The sequence below is a fragment of the Oncorhynchus mykiss genome, chromosome 21, assembly GCF_013265735.2.
Source record: "Oncorhynchus mykiss isolate Arlee chromosome 21, USDA_OmykA_1.1, whole genome shotgun sequence".
Taxonomy (NCBI): domain Eukaryota; kingdom Metazoa; phylum Chordata; class Actinopteri; order Salmoniformes; family Salmonidae; genus Oncorhynchus; species Oncorhynchus mykiss.
In genome coordinates, this window is record NC_048585.1 from 43,488,457 (window position 1) to 43,507,612 (window position 19,156).

Below are 19,156 nucleotides of genomic sequence, written 5' to 3' on the forward strand. Positions count from 1 at the left end.
GAGTATGTCAACAAAAGCAAAGACACACACAACCACACAAGATGAGAGTTTGATGCTGAACTTTCCTCGTCCCCAAACACACACACACACACACACACACAAGGTAGAGAAAGGCTTAGACAAGCAGTGCATTTGGAAAGTGTTCAGACCCCTTGACTTTTTCCACATTTTGATACATTACAGCCTTATTCTAAAATTAATTGAATAGTTTTTTCCAACACACAATGACAATGAAAAACAGGTTTTTATACATTTTTGCAAATGTATCAAATATAAAAAATTGAAATATTCCATTTACGTAAGTATTCAGACCCTTTACTCAGTACTGTTAAAGCACCTTTGCCAGCGATTACAGCCTTGAGTATTCTTGGGTATGACACTACAAGTTTGGCACACTTGTATTTGCGGAGTTTCCCCCATTCTTCTCTGCAGGTCCTCTCAAGTTCGGTCAGGTTGGATGGGGAGCATCACGGCACAGCTATTTTCAGGTCTCTCCAGAGATGTTAGATCGGGTTCAAGTTCGGGCTCTGGCTGGGCCACTCAAGGACATTCAGAGACTTGTCCCGAAGCCACTCCTGCATTGTCTTGGCTGTGGGTCGTTGTCCTGTTGGAAGGTGAACCTGGAAGGTACTGGGCGCTCTGGTGCAGCTTTTCGTTAAGGATCTCTCTGTACTTTGCTCCGTTCATCTTTGCCTCGATCCTGACTAGTCTCCCAGTCCCTGCCACTGAAAAACATCCCCACAGCATGATGCTGCCACCACCATGCTTCACTGTAGGGATGGTGCCAGGTTTTCTCCAGACATGATGCTTGCCATTCAGGCCAAAGAGTTCAATCTTGGTTTCATCAGACTAGAGAATCTTGTTTCTCATGGCCTGAGAGTCCTTTAGGTGCCTTCTGGCAAACTACAAGCGGGCTGCCGTGTGCCTTTTACTGAGCAGTGACTTCCGTCTGGCCACTCTACCATAATGGCCTGATTGGTGAAGTGCTGCAGAGATGGTTGTCCTTCTGGAAGGTTCTCCCATCTCCACAGCAACTCTGTCAGAGCTCCGTTTGGCCGGGCGGCCAGCTCTAGGAAGAGTCTTGGTGGTTCCAAACTTCTTCCATTTAAGAATGATGGAGGCCACTGTGGTCTTGGGGACCTTCAATGCTGCAGAAATGTTTTGGTACCCTTCCTTAGATCTGTGCCTTGACACAATCCTGTCTCGGAGCTCTTCGGACAATTCCTTCAACCTCATGGCTTGGTTTTTGCTCTGACACGCACTGTCAACTGTGGGACCTTATATAGACAGCGGTGTACCTTTCCAAATCATGTCCAATGAATTGAATTTACCACAGGTGGACTCCAATCAAGTTGTAGAAACATCTCAAGGATGATCAATGGAAACAGGATGCACCTGAGCTCAATTTCGAGTCTCATAGCAAACAAGGGTATAAATACTTATGTAAATAAGGTATGTTTTTTAAAATTTTTAATACATTTGCAAAAATGTCTAAAAGCCTGTTTTTGCTTTGTCATCATGGGGTATTGTGTGTAGATTGATGAGGGGGGGAAACATTTAATCCAGTTTAGAATAAGGCTGTAACGTAACAAAATGTGGAAAAAGTCTAGGGGTCTGAATACTTCCCGAATGCACTGTATGCTATTCACAGGCTATTATGATGTGAGAATGGATGTTCATTCAAGAACCACCCACCAAGCAGCATGGTATGTTGGACTCCTGGACATGGGAGGACGTTCTGGACGGCAAGGGAGTCTACACATGGGAGGAGATCCTGGCGGGAAGGGATTGCCTTCCATGGGAACAGGTGGAGGCAGCTAGGAGAGCAGAGGCAGCCGGAGAAAGGAACCAGCGGTATGTGGGAACACGGCTGGCAAGGAAGCCCGAGAGGCAGCCCCCACATTTTTGGGGGGGGTGGCACAAGGGGAGTGTGGCAGAGTCAGGAAGCAGACCTGAGCCAACTCCCCGTGCTTACCGTGGCGAGCATGGGACTGGTCAGGCCCCGTGCTATGGGGTGATGGGCACGGTACCGAGGCGGCGTATTCACAGGCTGGTATGCTCTGTGCCAGCGTCCCGCATTTGCCGGGGGGAAGCTGGCATCCAGCCAGAACGGGTGGGGCCAGCTCTGCGCTTGAGACCGCCAGTGCGCCTCCACGGCCCTGTGTATCCGGTGCCTCGCCTATGCACCAGGCCTCCGGTGGCAGCCCCACGCACCAGGCTGTCTCTCCGTCTCCTCCCTCCAGAGTCTCCCTCCTGTCCGGAGCTGCCAGAGCCGCCCTCCTGTCCGGAGTTGCCAGAGCCTCCCTCCTGTCCGGAGCTGCCCCTCAGTCCAGAGGCGCCCCTCAGTCCAGTGGCGCCCTCTACGAGGGTCTTCAGTCCGGGGCCCGCTGCGAGGGTCCCCGCTCCAGAGGCGCCACCTAAGTGGGCCAAGACTGAGGTGGAGCAGGGTCCACGTCCCGCACCCGAGCCGTAAGAAGGCCCACCCGGACCCTCCCCTTTAGAGTCAGGTTTTGCGGCCGGAGTCCACACCTTTGGGGGGGGGGGGGGGGGGGGTACTGTCACGCCCTGGCCATAGAGAGGCTTTTTATTTTTATTCTCTATTTTGGTTAGGTCAGGGTGTGACTAGGGTGGGCATTCTATGTCCTTTTTTCTATGTTTTGTATTTCTATGTCTTGGCCTGGTATGGTTCTCAATCAGGGACAGCTGTCTATCGTTGTCTCTGATTGAGAACCATACTTAGGTAGCCTTTTCCCACCTGTTTTGTGGGAAGTTAACTTTGACTTTGTTCAGGGCACATACAGTGCCTTGCGAACGTATTCGGCCCCCTTGAACTTTGCGACCTTTAACCACATTTCAGGCTTCAAACATAAAGATATAAAACTTTATTTTTTTGTGAAGAATCAACAACAAGTGGGACACAATCATGAAGTGGAACGACATTTATTGGATATTTCAAACTGAAAAATTGGGCGTGCAAAATTATTCAGCCCCTTTACTTTCAGTGCAGCAAACTCTCTCCAGAAGTTCAGTGAGGATCTCTGAATGATCCAATGTTGACCTAAATGACTAATGATGATAAATACAATCCACCTGTGTGTAATCAAGTCTCCGTATAAATGCACCTGCACTGTGATAGTCTCAGAGGTCCGTTAAAAGCGCAGAGAGCATCATGAAGAACAAGGAACACACCAGGCAGGTCCGAGATACTGTTGTGAAGAAGTTTAAAGCCGGATTTGGATATAAAAAGATTTCCCAAGCTTTAAACATCCCAAGGAGCACTGTGCAAGCGATAATATTGAAATGGAAGGAGTATCAGACCACTGCAAATCTACCAAGACCTGGCTGTCCCTCTAAACTTTCAGCTCATACAAGGAGAAGACTGATCAGAGATGCAGCCAAGAGGCCCATGATCACTCTGGATGAACTGCAGAGATCTACAGCTGAGGTGGGAGACTCTGTCCATAGGACAACAATCAGTCGTATATTGCACAAATCTGGCCTTTATGGAAGAGTGGCAAGAAGAAAGCCATTTCTTAAAGATATCCATAAAAAGTGTCGTTTATAAAGTTTGCCACAAGCCACCTGGGAGACACACCAAACATGTGGAAGAAGGTGCTCTGGTTAGATGAAACCAAAATTGAACTTTTTGGCAACAATGCAAGACGTTATGTTTGGCGTAAAAGCAACACAGCTGAACACACCATCCCCACTGTCAAACATGGTGGTGGCAGCATCATGGTTTGGGCCTGCTTTTCTTCAGCAGGGACAGGGAAGATGGTTAAAATTGATGGGAAGATGAATGGAGCCAAATACAGGACCATTCTGGAAGAAAACCTGATGGAGTCTGCAAAAGACCTGAGACTGGGACGGAGATTTGTCTTCCAACAAGACAATGATCCAAAACATAAAGCAAAATCTACAATGGAATGGTTCAAAAATAAACATTTCCAGGTGTTAGAATGGCCAAGTCAAAGTCCAGACCTGAATCCAATCGAGAATCTGTGGAAAGAACTGAAAACTGCTGTTCACAAATGCTCTCCATCCAACCTCACTGAGCTAGAGCTGTTTTGCAAGGAGGAATGGGAAAACATTTCAGTCTCTCGATGTGCAAAACTGATAGAGACATACCCCAAGCGACTTACAGCTGTAATCGCAGCAAAAGGTGGCGCTACAAAGTATTAACTTAAGGGGGATGAATAATTTTTGATTTGTTAAAAAAGTTTGAAATATCCAATAAATGTCATTCCACTTCATGATTGTGTCCCACTTGTTGTTGATTCTTCACAAAAAAATACAGTTTTATATCTTTATGTTTGAAGCCTGAAATGTGGCAAAAGGTCTCAAAGTTCAAGGGGGCCGAATACTTTCGCAAGGCACTGTAGCTTCACGGTTTGGTTTTGTTCTTTGTTTTGTCTGCGTCATTTTTAATAAAGAGAAAATATACGCTTACCATGCTGCACCTTGGTCCAGTCCTTCAGCCAGCCGTGACATGGATTGAGTGTGTGTTCAGAGCAATGCATTAGAGATATATTGCTGAGTGTATTCACTGTTCATGATCTACTATCCTATGCACACGTCTGTTTGAGTGAGTTGCAAACTACACAGCTTTCAGTCATTAATGTACTCCATACCTGGGAGGCTGTGTGAGTGTGTGTCGTGGGGGTTTAAGGGCTGAAGCAGTGTGTCAAATCGAATCTTATTGGTTGAAAACACAGATTTTGCAGATGTTATTGCAGATGCAGAGAAATGCTTATGCTTCTAGCTCCAACAGTGCAGTGATACCAAGCAATGCAAAATATTACATCATACGCATCCACCAAAAATCTAAAGAAAAAAATGAAAAAATATCAGAGCGCGCAATGTCAGAGTCCGGAATATATAAATCCAGTATGTGACAGTGTGTATAGACATTGCGCACACACACACACACACACACACACACACACACACACAGCAACTGCCCCCCCCCCCCCCCCCCCCACCACACACATAGTACATGATTGTGTCCCACTTGTTGTTGATTCTTCACAAAAAAATACAGTTTTATATCTTTATGTTTGAAGCCTGAAATGTGGCAAAAGGTCGCAAAGTTCAAGGGGGCCGAATACTTTCGCAAGGCACTGTATATAGTATGTATATCTGAAGTAGTGTGTATGTGTAACGCTCGTCGTCGTTGGAAGGAAGAGTGGACCAAAGCGCAGCGTGGAAAGTGTTCATGATATTTATTTACAAGAAACACTCAAACAAAAATAACTAATCCAAAAAACGGAAGCGAACAGTTCCGTCAGGCACACACACCAAACAGACAATAACACCCCACAACTTATATATGATCCCCAATCAGAGACAACGATAGACAGCTGCCTCTGATTGGGAACCACACTCGGCAAAACTACAAAGAAATAGAAAACATAGATTCTCCCACCCGAGTCACACCCTGACCTAACCAAACAGAGATTAAATAAGGATCTCGAAGGTCAGGGCGTGACAATGTGTTCTATCGCAGGGGAAGGTAAGTGGGGTCAGACAGGGGACTGCAGGGGGTCCTTAAGGATGTGTGTATATGTGTGTGTTGTGTGTGTAGAGGGTAATTACAGTGTCTGGGCCTTCAGTAACGAGAGGAGAGGGAGTGGGAGAGGAGGACTGCAGGGAGAGGGGAGCGAGTTCGGTTCTCATACTGCAGATATATATAGCATCCCTCTCATGGGTACAAGCCAAAAAGATTCTTGTCATTCCTACTTCACACAGACACATCATCTGTATAAAGTACACGCTCACACACACGCACGCACGCACACACTACATTATATAACATTAATTTGATGTCAAATCAAATCAAACTTTATTTGTCACATGCGCCGACAAGTGTAGACCTTACTGTGAAGTGCTGACTTAACCAACAGTGCAGTTCAAGAAATAAACTAAAGTAAAAAATAATCAAAAGTAACACAATAAAATAACAATAACAAGGCTATATACAGGGGGTACCGGTACAGAGTCAATATGCGGGGGCACCGGTGTCGAGGTAATATGTTCATGTCGGTAGAGTTATTAAAGTGACTATGAATAGATAATAACAAGAAAGAAGCAGCAGTGTAGAGGGGGGGGGGGGCAATGCAAATAGTCTGGGTAGCCATTTGATGAACTGTTCAAGAGTTTTATGGCTTGGGGGTAGAAACTGTTAAGAAGCCTCTTGGACCGAGACTTGGCGCTCCTGTACCGCTTGCCTTGCGGTAGCAGAGAGAACAGTCTATGACTAGGGTGGCTGCAGTCTTTGACAGTTTTAAGGGCCTTCCTCTGACACCGCCTGGTATAGAGGTCCTGGATGGCAGGAAGCTTGGCCCCAATGATGTACTGGGCCGTACGCACTACCCTCTGTAGTGCCTTGCGATCGGAGGCCGAGCAGTTGCCATACCAGGCAGTGATGCAACCCGTCAGGATGCTCTCGATGGTGCAGCTGTACAATCTTTTGAGGATCTGAGGACCCATGCCAAATGTTTTCAGGCTCCTGAGGTGGAATAGGTTTTGTTGGGAAAGGGGGATACCTAGACAGTTGTGCAACTGAATGCATTCAACTGAAATGTGTCTTCCACATTTAACCCAACCCCTCTGAATCAGAGAGGTGCGGGGGGCTGCCTTAATTGACATCCACGGGGAACAGTGGGTTAACTGCCCTGCTCAGGGGCAGAATGACAGATACTTACCTTTTCAGCTCTGAGATTCGATCCAGCAACATTTTGGTTACTGGCCCAACACTCCTACCGCCCAGGCGACCTTCCGCCCCAACATTTCGGCTTTATTGATTTTGAATTCATTAGTAAAACAAATTCAAGAAACATAATTTCCTCTTGACATTATGGGTTATTATGTGTAGGCCAGTGAGAAAATATCTCAATTTAATCAATTTTAAATTCAGGCTGTAACACAACAAAATGTGGAAAGAGCCGTAAGCCTGAGTAGCGGAGTAGTAGAGACGGGGAGCGTGTGTGTGTGTGTGTGTGTGTGGGGTGTGTATGCACGTGTGTGTGGTAATAGTAGGAGGATGTGTCACTGGTACAGACAGTGCCTCTCAGCCTCCTCTCTGCGGGACTGTGTGGATAGAGAAACAGACAGACGTGTGTGTGTGTAAGTCCTCAGAGTTACGCTCACACTCATTCCTGACTCAGACCATGCCACTACAAGTCCAACAAGTCTTACTCAGCACACACACACACACACACACACATCGTACATAACCGTCATCCTCCTCGTAAATGACTCTTTGTGGTCTCTCTCTCTCTCTCTCTCTCTCTCTCTCTCTCTCTCTCTCTCTCTCTCTCTCTCTCTCTCTCTCTCTCTCTCTCTCTCTCTCTCTCTCTCTCTCTCTCTCTCTCTCTCTCTCTCTCTCTCTCTCTCTCTCTCTCTCTCTCTCTCTCTCTCTCTCTCTCTCTCTCTCTCTCTCTCTCTCTCTCTCTCTCTCTCTCTCTCTCTCTCTCTCTCTCTCTCTCTCTCTCTCTCTCTCTCTCTCTCTCTCTCTCTCTCTCTCTCTCTCTCTCTCTCTCTCTGTCTCAATTGAATTTAAGGGGCTTTATTATCATGGGAAACATATGTTAACATTTCCAAAGCAAGTGAAATAGATAATATACAAAAGTGAAATAAACAATAAAAATGAACAGTTAACATTACACTCACAGAAGTTCCAAAAGAATAAAGACATTTCAAATGTCATATTATGTCTATATACACTGTTGTAACAATGTATAAATGGTTAAACTACAAAAGGGGAAATAAATAAGCATAAATATGGGTTGTATTTACAATGGTGTTTGTTCTTCACTGGTTGACCTTTTCTTGTGGCAACGAGTCACATATCTTGCTGCTGTGATGCACACTGTGGTATTTCACCCAGTAGATATGGGAGTTTATCAAAATCGGGTTTGTTTTCAAATTCTTTGTGGATCTGTGTAATCTGAGGGAAATATGTGTCTCTAATATGGTCATACATTGGGCAGGAGGTTAGGAAGTGCAGCTCAGTTTCCACCTCATTTTGTCGGCAATGTGCACATAACCTGTTCTCTTGAGAGCCAGGTCTGCTTACGGCAGCCTTTCTCAATAGCAAGGCTATGCTCAATGAGTCTGTACATAGTCAAAGCTTTCATTAAGTTTGGGTCAGTCACAGTGGTCAGGTATTCTGTCACTGTGTACTCTCTGTTTCGGGTCAAATAGCATTCTAGTTTGCTCTGTTTTTTTTGTTAATTCTTTCCAATGTGTCAAGTAATTATCTTTTTGTTTACTCATGATTTGTTTGGGTCTAATTGTGGTGCTGTCCTGGGGCTCTGTGGGGTGTGTTTGTGTTTGTGAACAGAGCCCCAGGACCAGCTTGCTTAGGGGACTCTTCTCCAGGTTCATTTGTCTGTAGGTGATAGCTTTGTTATGGAAGGTTTGGAAATCGCTTCCTTTTAGGTGGTTGTAGAATTTAACGTCTCTTTCTAGATTTTGATAATTAGCGGGTATCGGCCTAATTCTGCTCTGCATGCAGAGTCTCAATTTGGTGTTTGTCCCATTTTGTGAATTCTTGGTTGGTGAGCGGACCCCAGACCTCACAACCATAAAGGGCAATGGATTCTATAACTGATGAAAGTATTTTTAACCAGATCCTAATTGGTATGTCGAATTTTATATTCCTTTTGATGGCCTAGAATGCCCTTCTTGCCTTGTCTCTCAAATCGCTTTGTGGAAGATACCTCTGGCGCTGATGTTTAGGCCAAGGTATGTATAGTTTTTTGTGTGCTCTAGGGCAACGGTGTCTAGATGGAATTTGTATTCGTGGTCCTGGTGACTGGACCTTTTTTGGAACACCATTATTTTTGTCTTACTGAGATTTACTGTCAGGGCCCAGGTCTGGCAGAATCTGTGCAGAAGATCTAAGTGCTGCTGTAGGCCTTCCTTGATTGGTGACAAAAGCACCAGATCCTCAGCCAACAGTAGACCTTTGACTTCAGATTCTAGTAGGGTGAGGCCGGGTGCTGCAGACTGTTCTAGTGTCCTCGCAAATTCGTTGATATATATGTTGAAGAGGGTGGGGCTTAAGCTGCATCCCTGTCTCACCCCACGGCCCTGTGGGAAGAAATGTGTGTTTTTTGCTTATTTTATCCGCCGTTTGTGTACATGGATTTTATAATGTTGTATGTTTTTCCCCCAACACCACTTTCCATCAATTTGTATTGCAGACCCTAATGCCAAATGGAGTCGGAGGCTTTTTTGAAATCAACAAAGCATGAGAAGAATTTTCCTTTGCCTTGGTTTGTTTGTTTGTCAATTAGGGTGTGCAGGGTGAATACGTGGTCTGTCATACGGTAATTTGGTAAAAAGCTAATTTGACATTTGCTCAATACATTGTTTTCACTGAGGAAATGTACAAGTCTGTTGTTAATGATAATGCAGAGGATTTTCCCAAGGTTGCTGTTGTATATCCCACAGTAGTTATTGGGGTCAAATTTGTCTCAACTTTGTGGATTGGGGTGATCAGTCCTTGGTTCCAAATGCCAGAGCTAAGTATGATGTTTAAGAGTTTTAGTATAGCCAATTGGAATTTGTTGTCTGTATATTTGATAATTTCATTGAGGATACCATCAACACCACAGGCCTTTTTGGGTTGGAGGGTTTGTATTTTGTCCTGTAGTTCATTCAAGGTAATTGGAGAATCCAATGGGTTCTGGTAGTCCAGTAGTTGATTATAAGATTTGTATTTGATTATGTATATGTTTTTGATGTTTGGTCTTTGTTATAGGCCCAAAAAGATTGGAGAAGTGGTTTATCCATACATATCCATTTTGGATAGATAATTCTTTGTGTTGTTGTTTGTTTAGTGTTTTCCAGAAGTGGTTAGAGTCTATGGATTCTTCAATTACATTGAGCTGATTTCTGACGTGCTGTTCCTAATTCTTCCGTAGTGTTTTTCTGTATTGTTTTAGTTATTTACTATAGTGAAGGCGTAGACTCAGGTTTTCTGGGTTTCTATGTTTTTGGTTGGACAGGTTTCTCAATGTCTTCGTTAGGTTTTTGCATTCTTCATCAAACCATTTGTCATTGTTGTTCATTTTCTTTTCTTCCTTTGCTCTGTTCAAGTAGACTGTGATTTTGCTGTGATCTGATATGGGTGTCAGTGGGCTGACTGTGAACGCTCTGAGAGACTCTGGGTTGAGGTCAGTGATAAAGTAGTCTACAGTACTACTGCCAAGAGATGAGCTATAGGTGTACCTACCATTGGAGTCCCCTCAAAGCCTACCATTGACTATGTACATACCCAGCGTGCGACAGAGCTGCAGGAGTTGTGACCCGTTTTTGTTGGTTAGGTTGTTATAGTTGTGCCTAGGGGGGCATATGGGGGAAGGAATGCTGTCACCTCCAGGCAGGTGTTTGTCCCCCTGTGTGCTGAGGGTGTCAGGTTCTTGTCCGGTTCTGGCATTTAGGTTGCGACATGTCCCTGGGCCTGGAAATTATTGATTTCTCCCTTCAGGATGGAGAAGCTGTCTTCATTAAAGTATGGGGATTCTATTGGGGGGATATAGGTAGCACACAGGAGGACATTTTTCTCTGTTAAGATCATTTCCTTTTGAAATTCTAGCCAGATGTAAAATGTTCCCGTTTTGATGAATCTAATAGAGTTAGATCTGCTCTATACCAAATTATCATACCCCCTGAGTCCCTTCCCTGCTTCACACCTGGTAGTTTGATGGATGGGACTACCAGCTCTCTGTAACCTAGAGGGCAACCAGTAGGTCCGTCTCCTCTATACCAGGTTTCTTGCAGGATGACAATGTCTGTATTACCGATTTCTTTGATGAAGTCCAGGTTCCTGCTCTTTAGGCCAAAGGCAGATAACCTCAGGCCTTTGATATTCCAGGATAAGATAGTGAAGGCTTTGTGTTCCATAAACTGTCCAATGTTGTTGGTCGTGTGGTTTGGCCTCAGGCCAGTAAGTGTGAGCAGAGCCTGCTGAGCATCTGGTACATGCCATTGGCTTGGGCTAGTGTAGTGGGGGTTGGGCCTGTTTGCCCGCTCACGGCATGGGTGTATGTGTGACTTCTATGTTGAGGCCCTCTTTGCTGGGGTGGGGTGCATGGGGTGGACAGGAGGGGCATGGGTCTGATATGAGGGTGCCTAAAGGTGGTGTGGGCATGGTTGAGGGGGTGGTTGGGGGGTGTTCTCTCTCTCTCTCTCACACCCTCTCTGTCAGTTTCTCTCACTCTCCGTTACCAGCCTCCCTCTTTTCTCATTCTAAAATATTTTCTTCCTCTTTTATCTCGCTCCCTTCTTCCCCGGGCACAGATTTCTATGTCTATGTTCAACATACAGTGGGGCAAAAAAGTAGTTAGTCAGCCACCAATTGTACAAGTTCTCCCACTTAAAAAGATGAGAGAGGCCTGTAATTTTCATCATAGGTACACTTCAACTATGACAGACAAAATTATACTTTTTTTCCCCAGAAAATCACATTGTAGGATTTTGAATGAATTTATTTGCAAATTATGGTGGAAAATAAGTATTTGGTCACCTACAAACAAGCAAGATTTCTGGCTCTCACAGACCTGTAACTTATTCTTTAAGAGGCTCCTCTGTCCTCCACTCGTTACCTGTATTAATGGCACCTGTTTGAACTTGTTATCAGTATAAAATACACCTGTCCACAACCTCAAACAGTCACACTCCAAACTCCACTATGGCCAAGACCAAAGAACTGTCAAAGGACACCAGAAACAAAATTGTTGACCTGCACCAGGCTGGGAAGACTGAATCTGCAATAGGTAAGCAGCTTGGTTCGAAGAAATCAACTGTGGGAGCAATTATTAGGAAATGGAAGACATACAAGACCACTGATAATCTCCCTCGATCTGGGGCTCCACGCAAGATCTCACCCCGTGGGGTCAAAATGATCACAAGAACGGTGAGCAAAAATCCCAGAACCACACGGGGACCGAATGAATGACCTGCAGAGAGCTGGGACCATAGTAACAAAGCCTACCCTCAGTAACACACTACACCGCCAGGGACTCAAATCCTGCAGTGCCAGACGTGTCCCCCTGCTTAAGCCAGTACATGTCCAGGCCCGTCTGAAGTTTGCTAGAGAGCATTTGGATGATCCAGAAGAAGATTGGGAGAATGTCATATGGTCAAATGAAACCAAAATATAACTTTTTGGTAAAAACTCAACTCGTCGTGTTTGGAGGACAAAGAATGCTGAGTTGCATCCAAAGAACACCATACCTACTGTGAAGCATGGGGGTGGAAACATCATGCTTTGGGGTTGTTTTTCTGCAAAGGGACCAGGACGACTGATCCGTGTAAAGGAAACAATGAATGGGGCCATGTATCGTGAGATTTTGAGTGAAAACCTCCTTCCATCAGCAAGGGCATTGAAGATGAAACGTGGCTGGGTCTTTCAGCATGACAATGATCCCAAACACACCGCCCGGGCAACGAAAGAGTGACTTCGTAAGAAGCATTTCAAGGTCCTGCAGTGACCTAGCCAGTCTCCAGATCTCAACCCCATAGAAAATCTTTGGAGGGAGTTGAAAGTCCGTGTTGCCAGCAACAGCCCCAAAACATCACTGCTCTAGAGATCTGCATGGAGGAATGGGCCAAAATACCAGCAACAGTGTGTGAAAACCTTGCGAAGACTTACAGAAAACGTTTAACCTCTGTCATTGCCAACAAAGGGTATATAACAAAGTATTGAGATACACTTTTGTTATTGACTAAATACTTATTTTCCACCATAATTTGCAAATAAATTCATTAAAAATCCCACAATGTGATTTTCTGGATTTTTTTTCTCATTTTGTCTGTCATAGTTGAAGTGTACCTATGATGAAAATTACAGGCCTCTCTCATCTTTTTAAGTGGGAGAACTTGCACAATTGGTGGCTGACTAAATACTTTTTTGCCCCACTGTACATAGTGAAATGAAACCCAAAAGAGCGGTTGAGTCTTACCTGTATATGCCACGTCTTCAGTCTGGTCAGCGGCAGGGAGGTTGGAGGGTCAGTTGACCACCATATTACGACACCTCAGGCGCTCTCTCTCTCTCTCTGCCTGCACCTCCTGAACACACAACATGGTTGACAACATGGTCAGTCTGGGCTTGGGGTCAAGTGGTTACAACATGGTTGGCATGCCATTCTATAATGGAATGGTAACACAATCAACATTGTCGTTTGGGGTTCAATACACAGTCAACATTTTAGTGGTTCATAAAGCCAAAGTGTGTGTCAGGCCAAACATGAGGCCCTGCCTTGGCCGTTGCTGTGGCCATCTGGGAGTGTGTATGTGTGTGTGTGTGTGTCTGTGTTTGGCATGTGTCGCCTGTTCCTGAGTGACTCACAGTGTTACTGCAGGGTCATGTGATCAAGAACAGGTGGCACTCTGGTACACCTCCTACCCCCTACACACACGTGCACACACACACACACACACACACAGATGCCAGTGTGCATGTCCTTTTTGACATGATGTTGTGGTTTACACAGAGTGCAGTCTACCTAAATGTAATGTACCCTACCCATTCCTACTCCCTACTTTCAACTCTTCAACCCTCCTCCCTCTACCTCCTCTCCACTGTCCTCCTCTTTCACCCTCTCCACTTACCTAAACTGATAACCTCTCTCTCCCTTTCCCTCCCCGCCTCCCTCTCTCTCGCCCTTTCTTGTTCTCTCTATCTATCTTCCAACTCACCATGCAGGCTCATGGAAAACACACACATGCATTGCTGTTTCATACACATACCTAAATACAATACATGAACACACACTACACTCTATAAGAGTAACATAAACGTATAGCTCAAGGCTTCTGCATGTACTTCTATAAACACAGGTCCTGACAGTTGGGTCAATAATTGGCATGTTTACATTCATCTGCCCCTGGCAGTCAAGTGGACTAGCAGTTAAGGCACTTGACCTTTCACCCAGAGGTCAGGGGTCATAGGCCTTACTCCCTGGAAGGCCGCAGCTGATGTGGAGGGCCCTCAGAGGCCCCTACAGGGAAATGTTTGTAAGAGATTGAGCATTTCCACCTTAAAACAGAATGGATGAATGTGTATAGTATAAGTATCTGTTACTTCTGCGCGACTTACTTTTCAGCTTAGTTAGCAGTCTGTTGACAGTGGAAATATACTTAGTTGGCCATGAAATTATGTTTGAATTGACACTAAAGCCAAAACAGTTTCAATATATTCCCTTCTCCCACTCTTTGTGAATGTCACGATATACAGTATATTGCATTCATATCACCTGTATCAGTGTAGCCTAAGGGGATTTTATGCTCGTACTAAATGTCAATACTGACCCCCAGATCAGCTCAGAGTGAGATGTGTGGGAGAGATAGGGTTGATTCCGAGAGTTCAGCAGCGATAAGGCTGAACTGAGATCAGATGAAAAGTGTGTCTACTACAGTATCTGTGTCTGTAAAGGTCAACACGTGGGAGGAACACTAACCAGCCCAGCAGAGAGATACATTGAAGAAAGGAGAGGAGGAGGGAAGAGGAGGGAGAGAGGGGAGGGAGAGAGGGGGGGGGGGAAGGAGTGAGGAGGAGGGAGAGAAGGAGGAGTGAGGAGGAGGGAGAGAAAGAGGGGGAGGAGGCAGAGAGGGAGGAGTGAGGAGGAGGGAGAGATGGAGGAGTGAGGAGGAGGGAGAGAAAGAGGGGGAGGAGGAGGGGGAGAGGGAGGAGTGAGGAGTAGGGAGAGAGGGAGGAGTGAGGAGGAGGGAGAGAAAGAGGGGGAGGAGGCAGAGAGGGAGGAGGAGAGAGAGGGGGGAGTGAGGAGGAGGGAGAGAGGGAGGAGTAAGGAGGAGGGAGAGAAAAAGGGGGAAGAGGAAGAGAGGGAGGAGGAGGGAGAGAGGGAGGAGTGAGGAGGAGGGAGGAGTGAGGAGGAGGGAGAGAGAGAGAGGAGGAGGAGGGAGAGAGGGGAGGAGGAGGGAGAGAGAGAGGAGGGAGAGAGAGGGGAGAGAGATAGAGAGGGAGAGAGGAGATAAAGGAGGAGTGAGGAGGAGGGAGAGAAAGAGGGGGAGGAGGCAGAGAGGGAGGAGTGAGGAGGAGGGAGAGATGGAGGAGTGAGGAGGAGGGAGAGAAAGAGGGGGAGGAGGCAGAGAGGGAGGAGGAGAGAGAGAGGGGGGAGTGAGGAGGAGGGAGAGAGGAAGGAGTAAGGAGGAGGGAGAGAAAAAGGGGGAGGAGGAAGAGAGGGAGGAGGAGGGAGAGAGGGAGGAGTGAGGAGGAGGGAGGAGTGAGGAGGAGGGAGAGAGAGAGAGAGGAGGAGGAGGGAGAGAGGGGAGGAGGAGGGAGAGAGAGAGGAGGGAGAGAGAGGGGAGAGAGATAGAGAGGGAGAGAGGAGATAAAGAGAAGAGAGGGAGTGAAAGAATGAAACATGGGTGAGAGAGGCAAGGAGGGGGAGAGGCAGAATAAAGAGAAGAGAGGGAGTGAGGAGGAGTGAAAAACAACCCGAGTCAACTATCCAAAAGATGAAAAAGGTGGGAAAATAAACTGGGTGGGGAGATTCTTCAAGAGAAACAGATAAGAAGAAACAAAAACACGGGATGGAGAATATCACCGTTTCTGAGAAAGAGAAAGAGATTAAAGAATGGAAAATTAGAGACAAAATAAACCAAAAAAAGTAGCAGAGCGAGAGAACTGGAAAGGGAGGAGAGGAGAGAGTGAACGAGGGAGGCCAAGGTCGTGAAAGGGCCAAGACAGTGTTGCTCCCGTGACAGCAGGACTACATGTGACTTTGCTCAAGTCAAGGTCTGCATTGTGCCAGCCCTGCACTATTGTACTGATATCGGCCCTATTGTATGAGCACCAGCTGGGATACAAGCGCTGCACACACGCACGCACGCACGCACGCACACACACACACACTTTGTGCCTTCACTCTCCCTGCATCTGATACTGAGTTGTGTCAAAGGAACACAATATTAGTTCAGATAACAAAACACCATAGACTGAACACACTGACCCACTGAACACAGCTACTGACTGAACACACTGACCCACTGAACACACCTACTGACTGAACACACTGACCCACTGAACACAGCTACTGACTGAACACACTGACCCACTGAACACAGCTACTGACTGAACACACTGACCCACTGAGCACACCTACTGACTGAACACACTGACCCACTGAACACAGCTACTGACTGAACACACTGACCCACTGAACACACCTACTGACTGAACACACTGACCCACTGAACACAGCTACTGACTGAACACACTGACCCACTGAGCACACCTTCTGACTGAACACACTGACCCACTGAACACCCTTACTGACTGAACACACACACCCACTGAACACAGCTACTGACTGAACACACTGACCCACTGAGCACACCTTCTGACTGAACACACTGACCCACTGAACACCCTTACTGACTGAACACACTGACCCACTGAACACAGCTACTGACAGAACACACTGACCTACTGAACACCCCTACTGACTGAACACACTGACCCGCTGAACACACAGACTGACTGAACACACTGACCCACTGAACACACCTTCTGACTGAACACACTGACCCACTGAACACACCTACTCACTGAACACACTGACCCACTGAACACAGCTACTCACCGAACACACTGACCCCCTGAACACAGCTACTGACTGAACACACTGACCCACTGAACACACTGACCAACTGAACACACCTACTGACTGAACACACTGACCCACTGAACATACCTACTGACTGAACACACTGACCAACTGAACACACCTACTGACTGAACACACTGACCAACTGAACACACCTACTGACTGAACACACTGACCCACTGAACATACCTACTGACTGAACACACAGACCCACTGAACACAGCTACTCACCGAAGACACTGACCCCCTGAACACAGCTACTGACTGAACACACTGACCCACTGAACACCCCTACTGACTGCACACACTGACCAACTGAACACACCTACTGACTGAACACACTGACCCACTAAACACACTGGCCCACTGAACATACCTAATGACTGAACACACTGACCCACTGAACACAGCTACTCACCGAACACACTGACCCACTGAACACACCTACTGACTGAACACACTGGCCCACTGAACACACCTACTGACTGAACACACTGACCCACTGAACACACCTACTGACTGAACACACTGACCCACTGAACACACCTACTGACTGAACACACATTCACCTTACACTTTCTCTCTCTCTCTCCCTCTCTCACAAAGAGCACACACGCAGTCTCTGAGGAAACAAAGTGTGTGTGTTAGCGTGCCTACTCGCGCGTGTGAGCCTGCATGGCGTGTGTGCAGATGTCACGCTTGGGCTGCAAGAGACCTTAGTCATTGGTGATTCAGCAGACTTCATACCTGTACTTCATACCTGCACGCACGCGCACACGCACACACACACACACACACACACACACACACACACACACACACACACACACACACACACACACACACACACACACACACACACACACACACACACACACACACACACACACATGATTGGTTGTATGTCAGTAAATTAGTTTGTCTCCCTGTCTGTCTCTTGTAGAGAGACAGTGTGTGTGCAGAAGTCATGAGGCAGAGGGCTACATTCTGGACACAGCCTGAACTAACTCCCTTTTCTACACACTCACATAGACATCACAACAGAACAATTGAGAAAAGTCATGTGTGTGTGTGAGATAGAGTAGCAGAGTTGGTCTGTTTTCTTGGGATGTGTGTGTGTGTGTGTGTGTGTGTGTGTGTGTGTGTGTGTGTGTGTGTGTGTGTAGGAGGAGGAGCAAGCCAAGGTCTGTTGGCAGAGTTGTTGTGGGAGTAGACTGCGGTGGGGTGTTGGGGTAGGGAACCTCTGCCACATGTCTTCAGAAAAGGTCATGGTCGACCACAGTTGGGCTGCAAAGATCAAAGATAACCCCCCTACACACATACTCACACACAGTCATGCACACGCACAGAGACAGACACACACACTCCTACGCACACAGTCATGCACACACACGCACACAAACAGAAAGCCAGACAGATGGACAGACAGAGAGTTTCAACCAGACTCACACCCACACATTGACAATGTGAGAGACAGACAGAGACAGACAGACACACATAGACAATGTGAGACACACACACACAAAACTGATCTGAAGATCTTTTACAGCCCAACTTGGGTGAATCTGTAAACACACAAACAAAACAGAGCAGCACGGAGAGGAAAGACTAGAGCAGTGTAGCGGGGAGGAGAGTGGAACAAACAGCTGGTAATAAGGTCTAGACAGAGGCTAATGAAAGGTGCTCAGGAGCCTGAGTGCTAAAATCTGGAGCTGTGAAGTGTGTGTGTGTGTATGCATGCGCGTGTGTGTGAATATCTTAATACGCTTTCAACATCTGTCACTCATTCATGTGGGTGTGGCTAACACACTCTCTCTCTCTCTATCTCTCTCGCTCTCTCTCTCTCTCTCACGCACACACACACAAACAAGCGGAGAGCCTCCAACGCCACTACAGTAGATGGCTTTATAACGCTAACAACATAAAAACATTTCCTATGACGTCAACTCCAATAAACGTCTCTTTCAATGTCAACTCCAAAACCCATCACTGTATCAACTCCATTGCACATGACACTGCAGGTCCGTTTTATATATCAAACTCCATTACACATGACACCACAGCTCCGTTTTATACAGTATATCAAACTCCATTACACATAACACCTCAACTTCGTTTTTTATATCAAACTCCATTACACATGACACCTCAGCTCCGTTTTTTATATCAAACTCCATTACACATGACACCTCAGCTCCGTTTTATATATCAAACTCCATTACACATGACACCGCAGCTCCGTTTTATACAGTATATCAAACTCCATTACACATGACACCTCAGCTTCGTTTTATATATCAAACTCCATTACACATGATACCGCAGCTCCGTTTTATTTATCAAACTTCATTACACATGACCCCGCAGCTCCGTTCTATATATCAAACTCCATTACACATGACCCCGCAGCTCTGTTTTATATATCAAACTCCATTACACATGACACCGCAGCTCCGTTTTATTTATCAAACTCCATTACACATGACCCCGCAGCTCCGTTTTTTATATCAAAC

General features: G+C 46.2%; 1 protein-coding gene across 6 annotated transcripts in view; it reads right to left on the minus strand.

Moving 5' to 3' along the window:
- The window catches only part of kdm6ba (lysine (K)-specific demethylase 6B, a), a 152,980-nt gene that overhangs the window by 23,634 nt on the left and 110,190 nt on the right, over positions 1–19,156 (minus strand). For all 6 annotated transcript variants that reach the window (XM_036957916.1, XM_036957915.1, XM_036957914.1 and 3 more), the window contains one exon: positions 12,975–13,083. The gene's annotated coding sequence lies outside the window, so the exon portion shown is untranslated. The remainder of the gene's footprint in view (positions 1–12,974; positions 13,084–19,156) is intronic.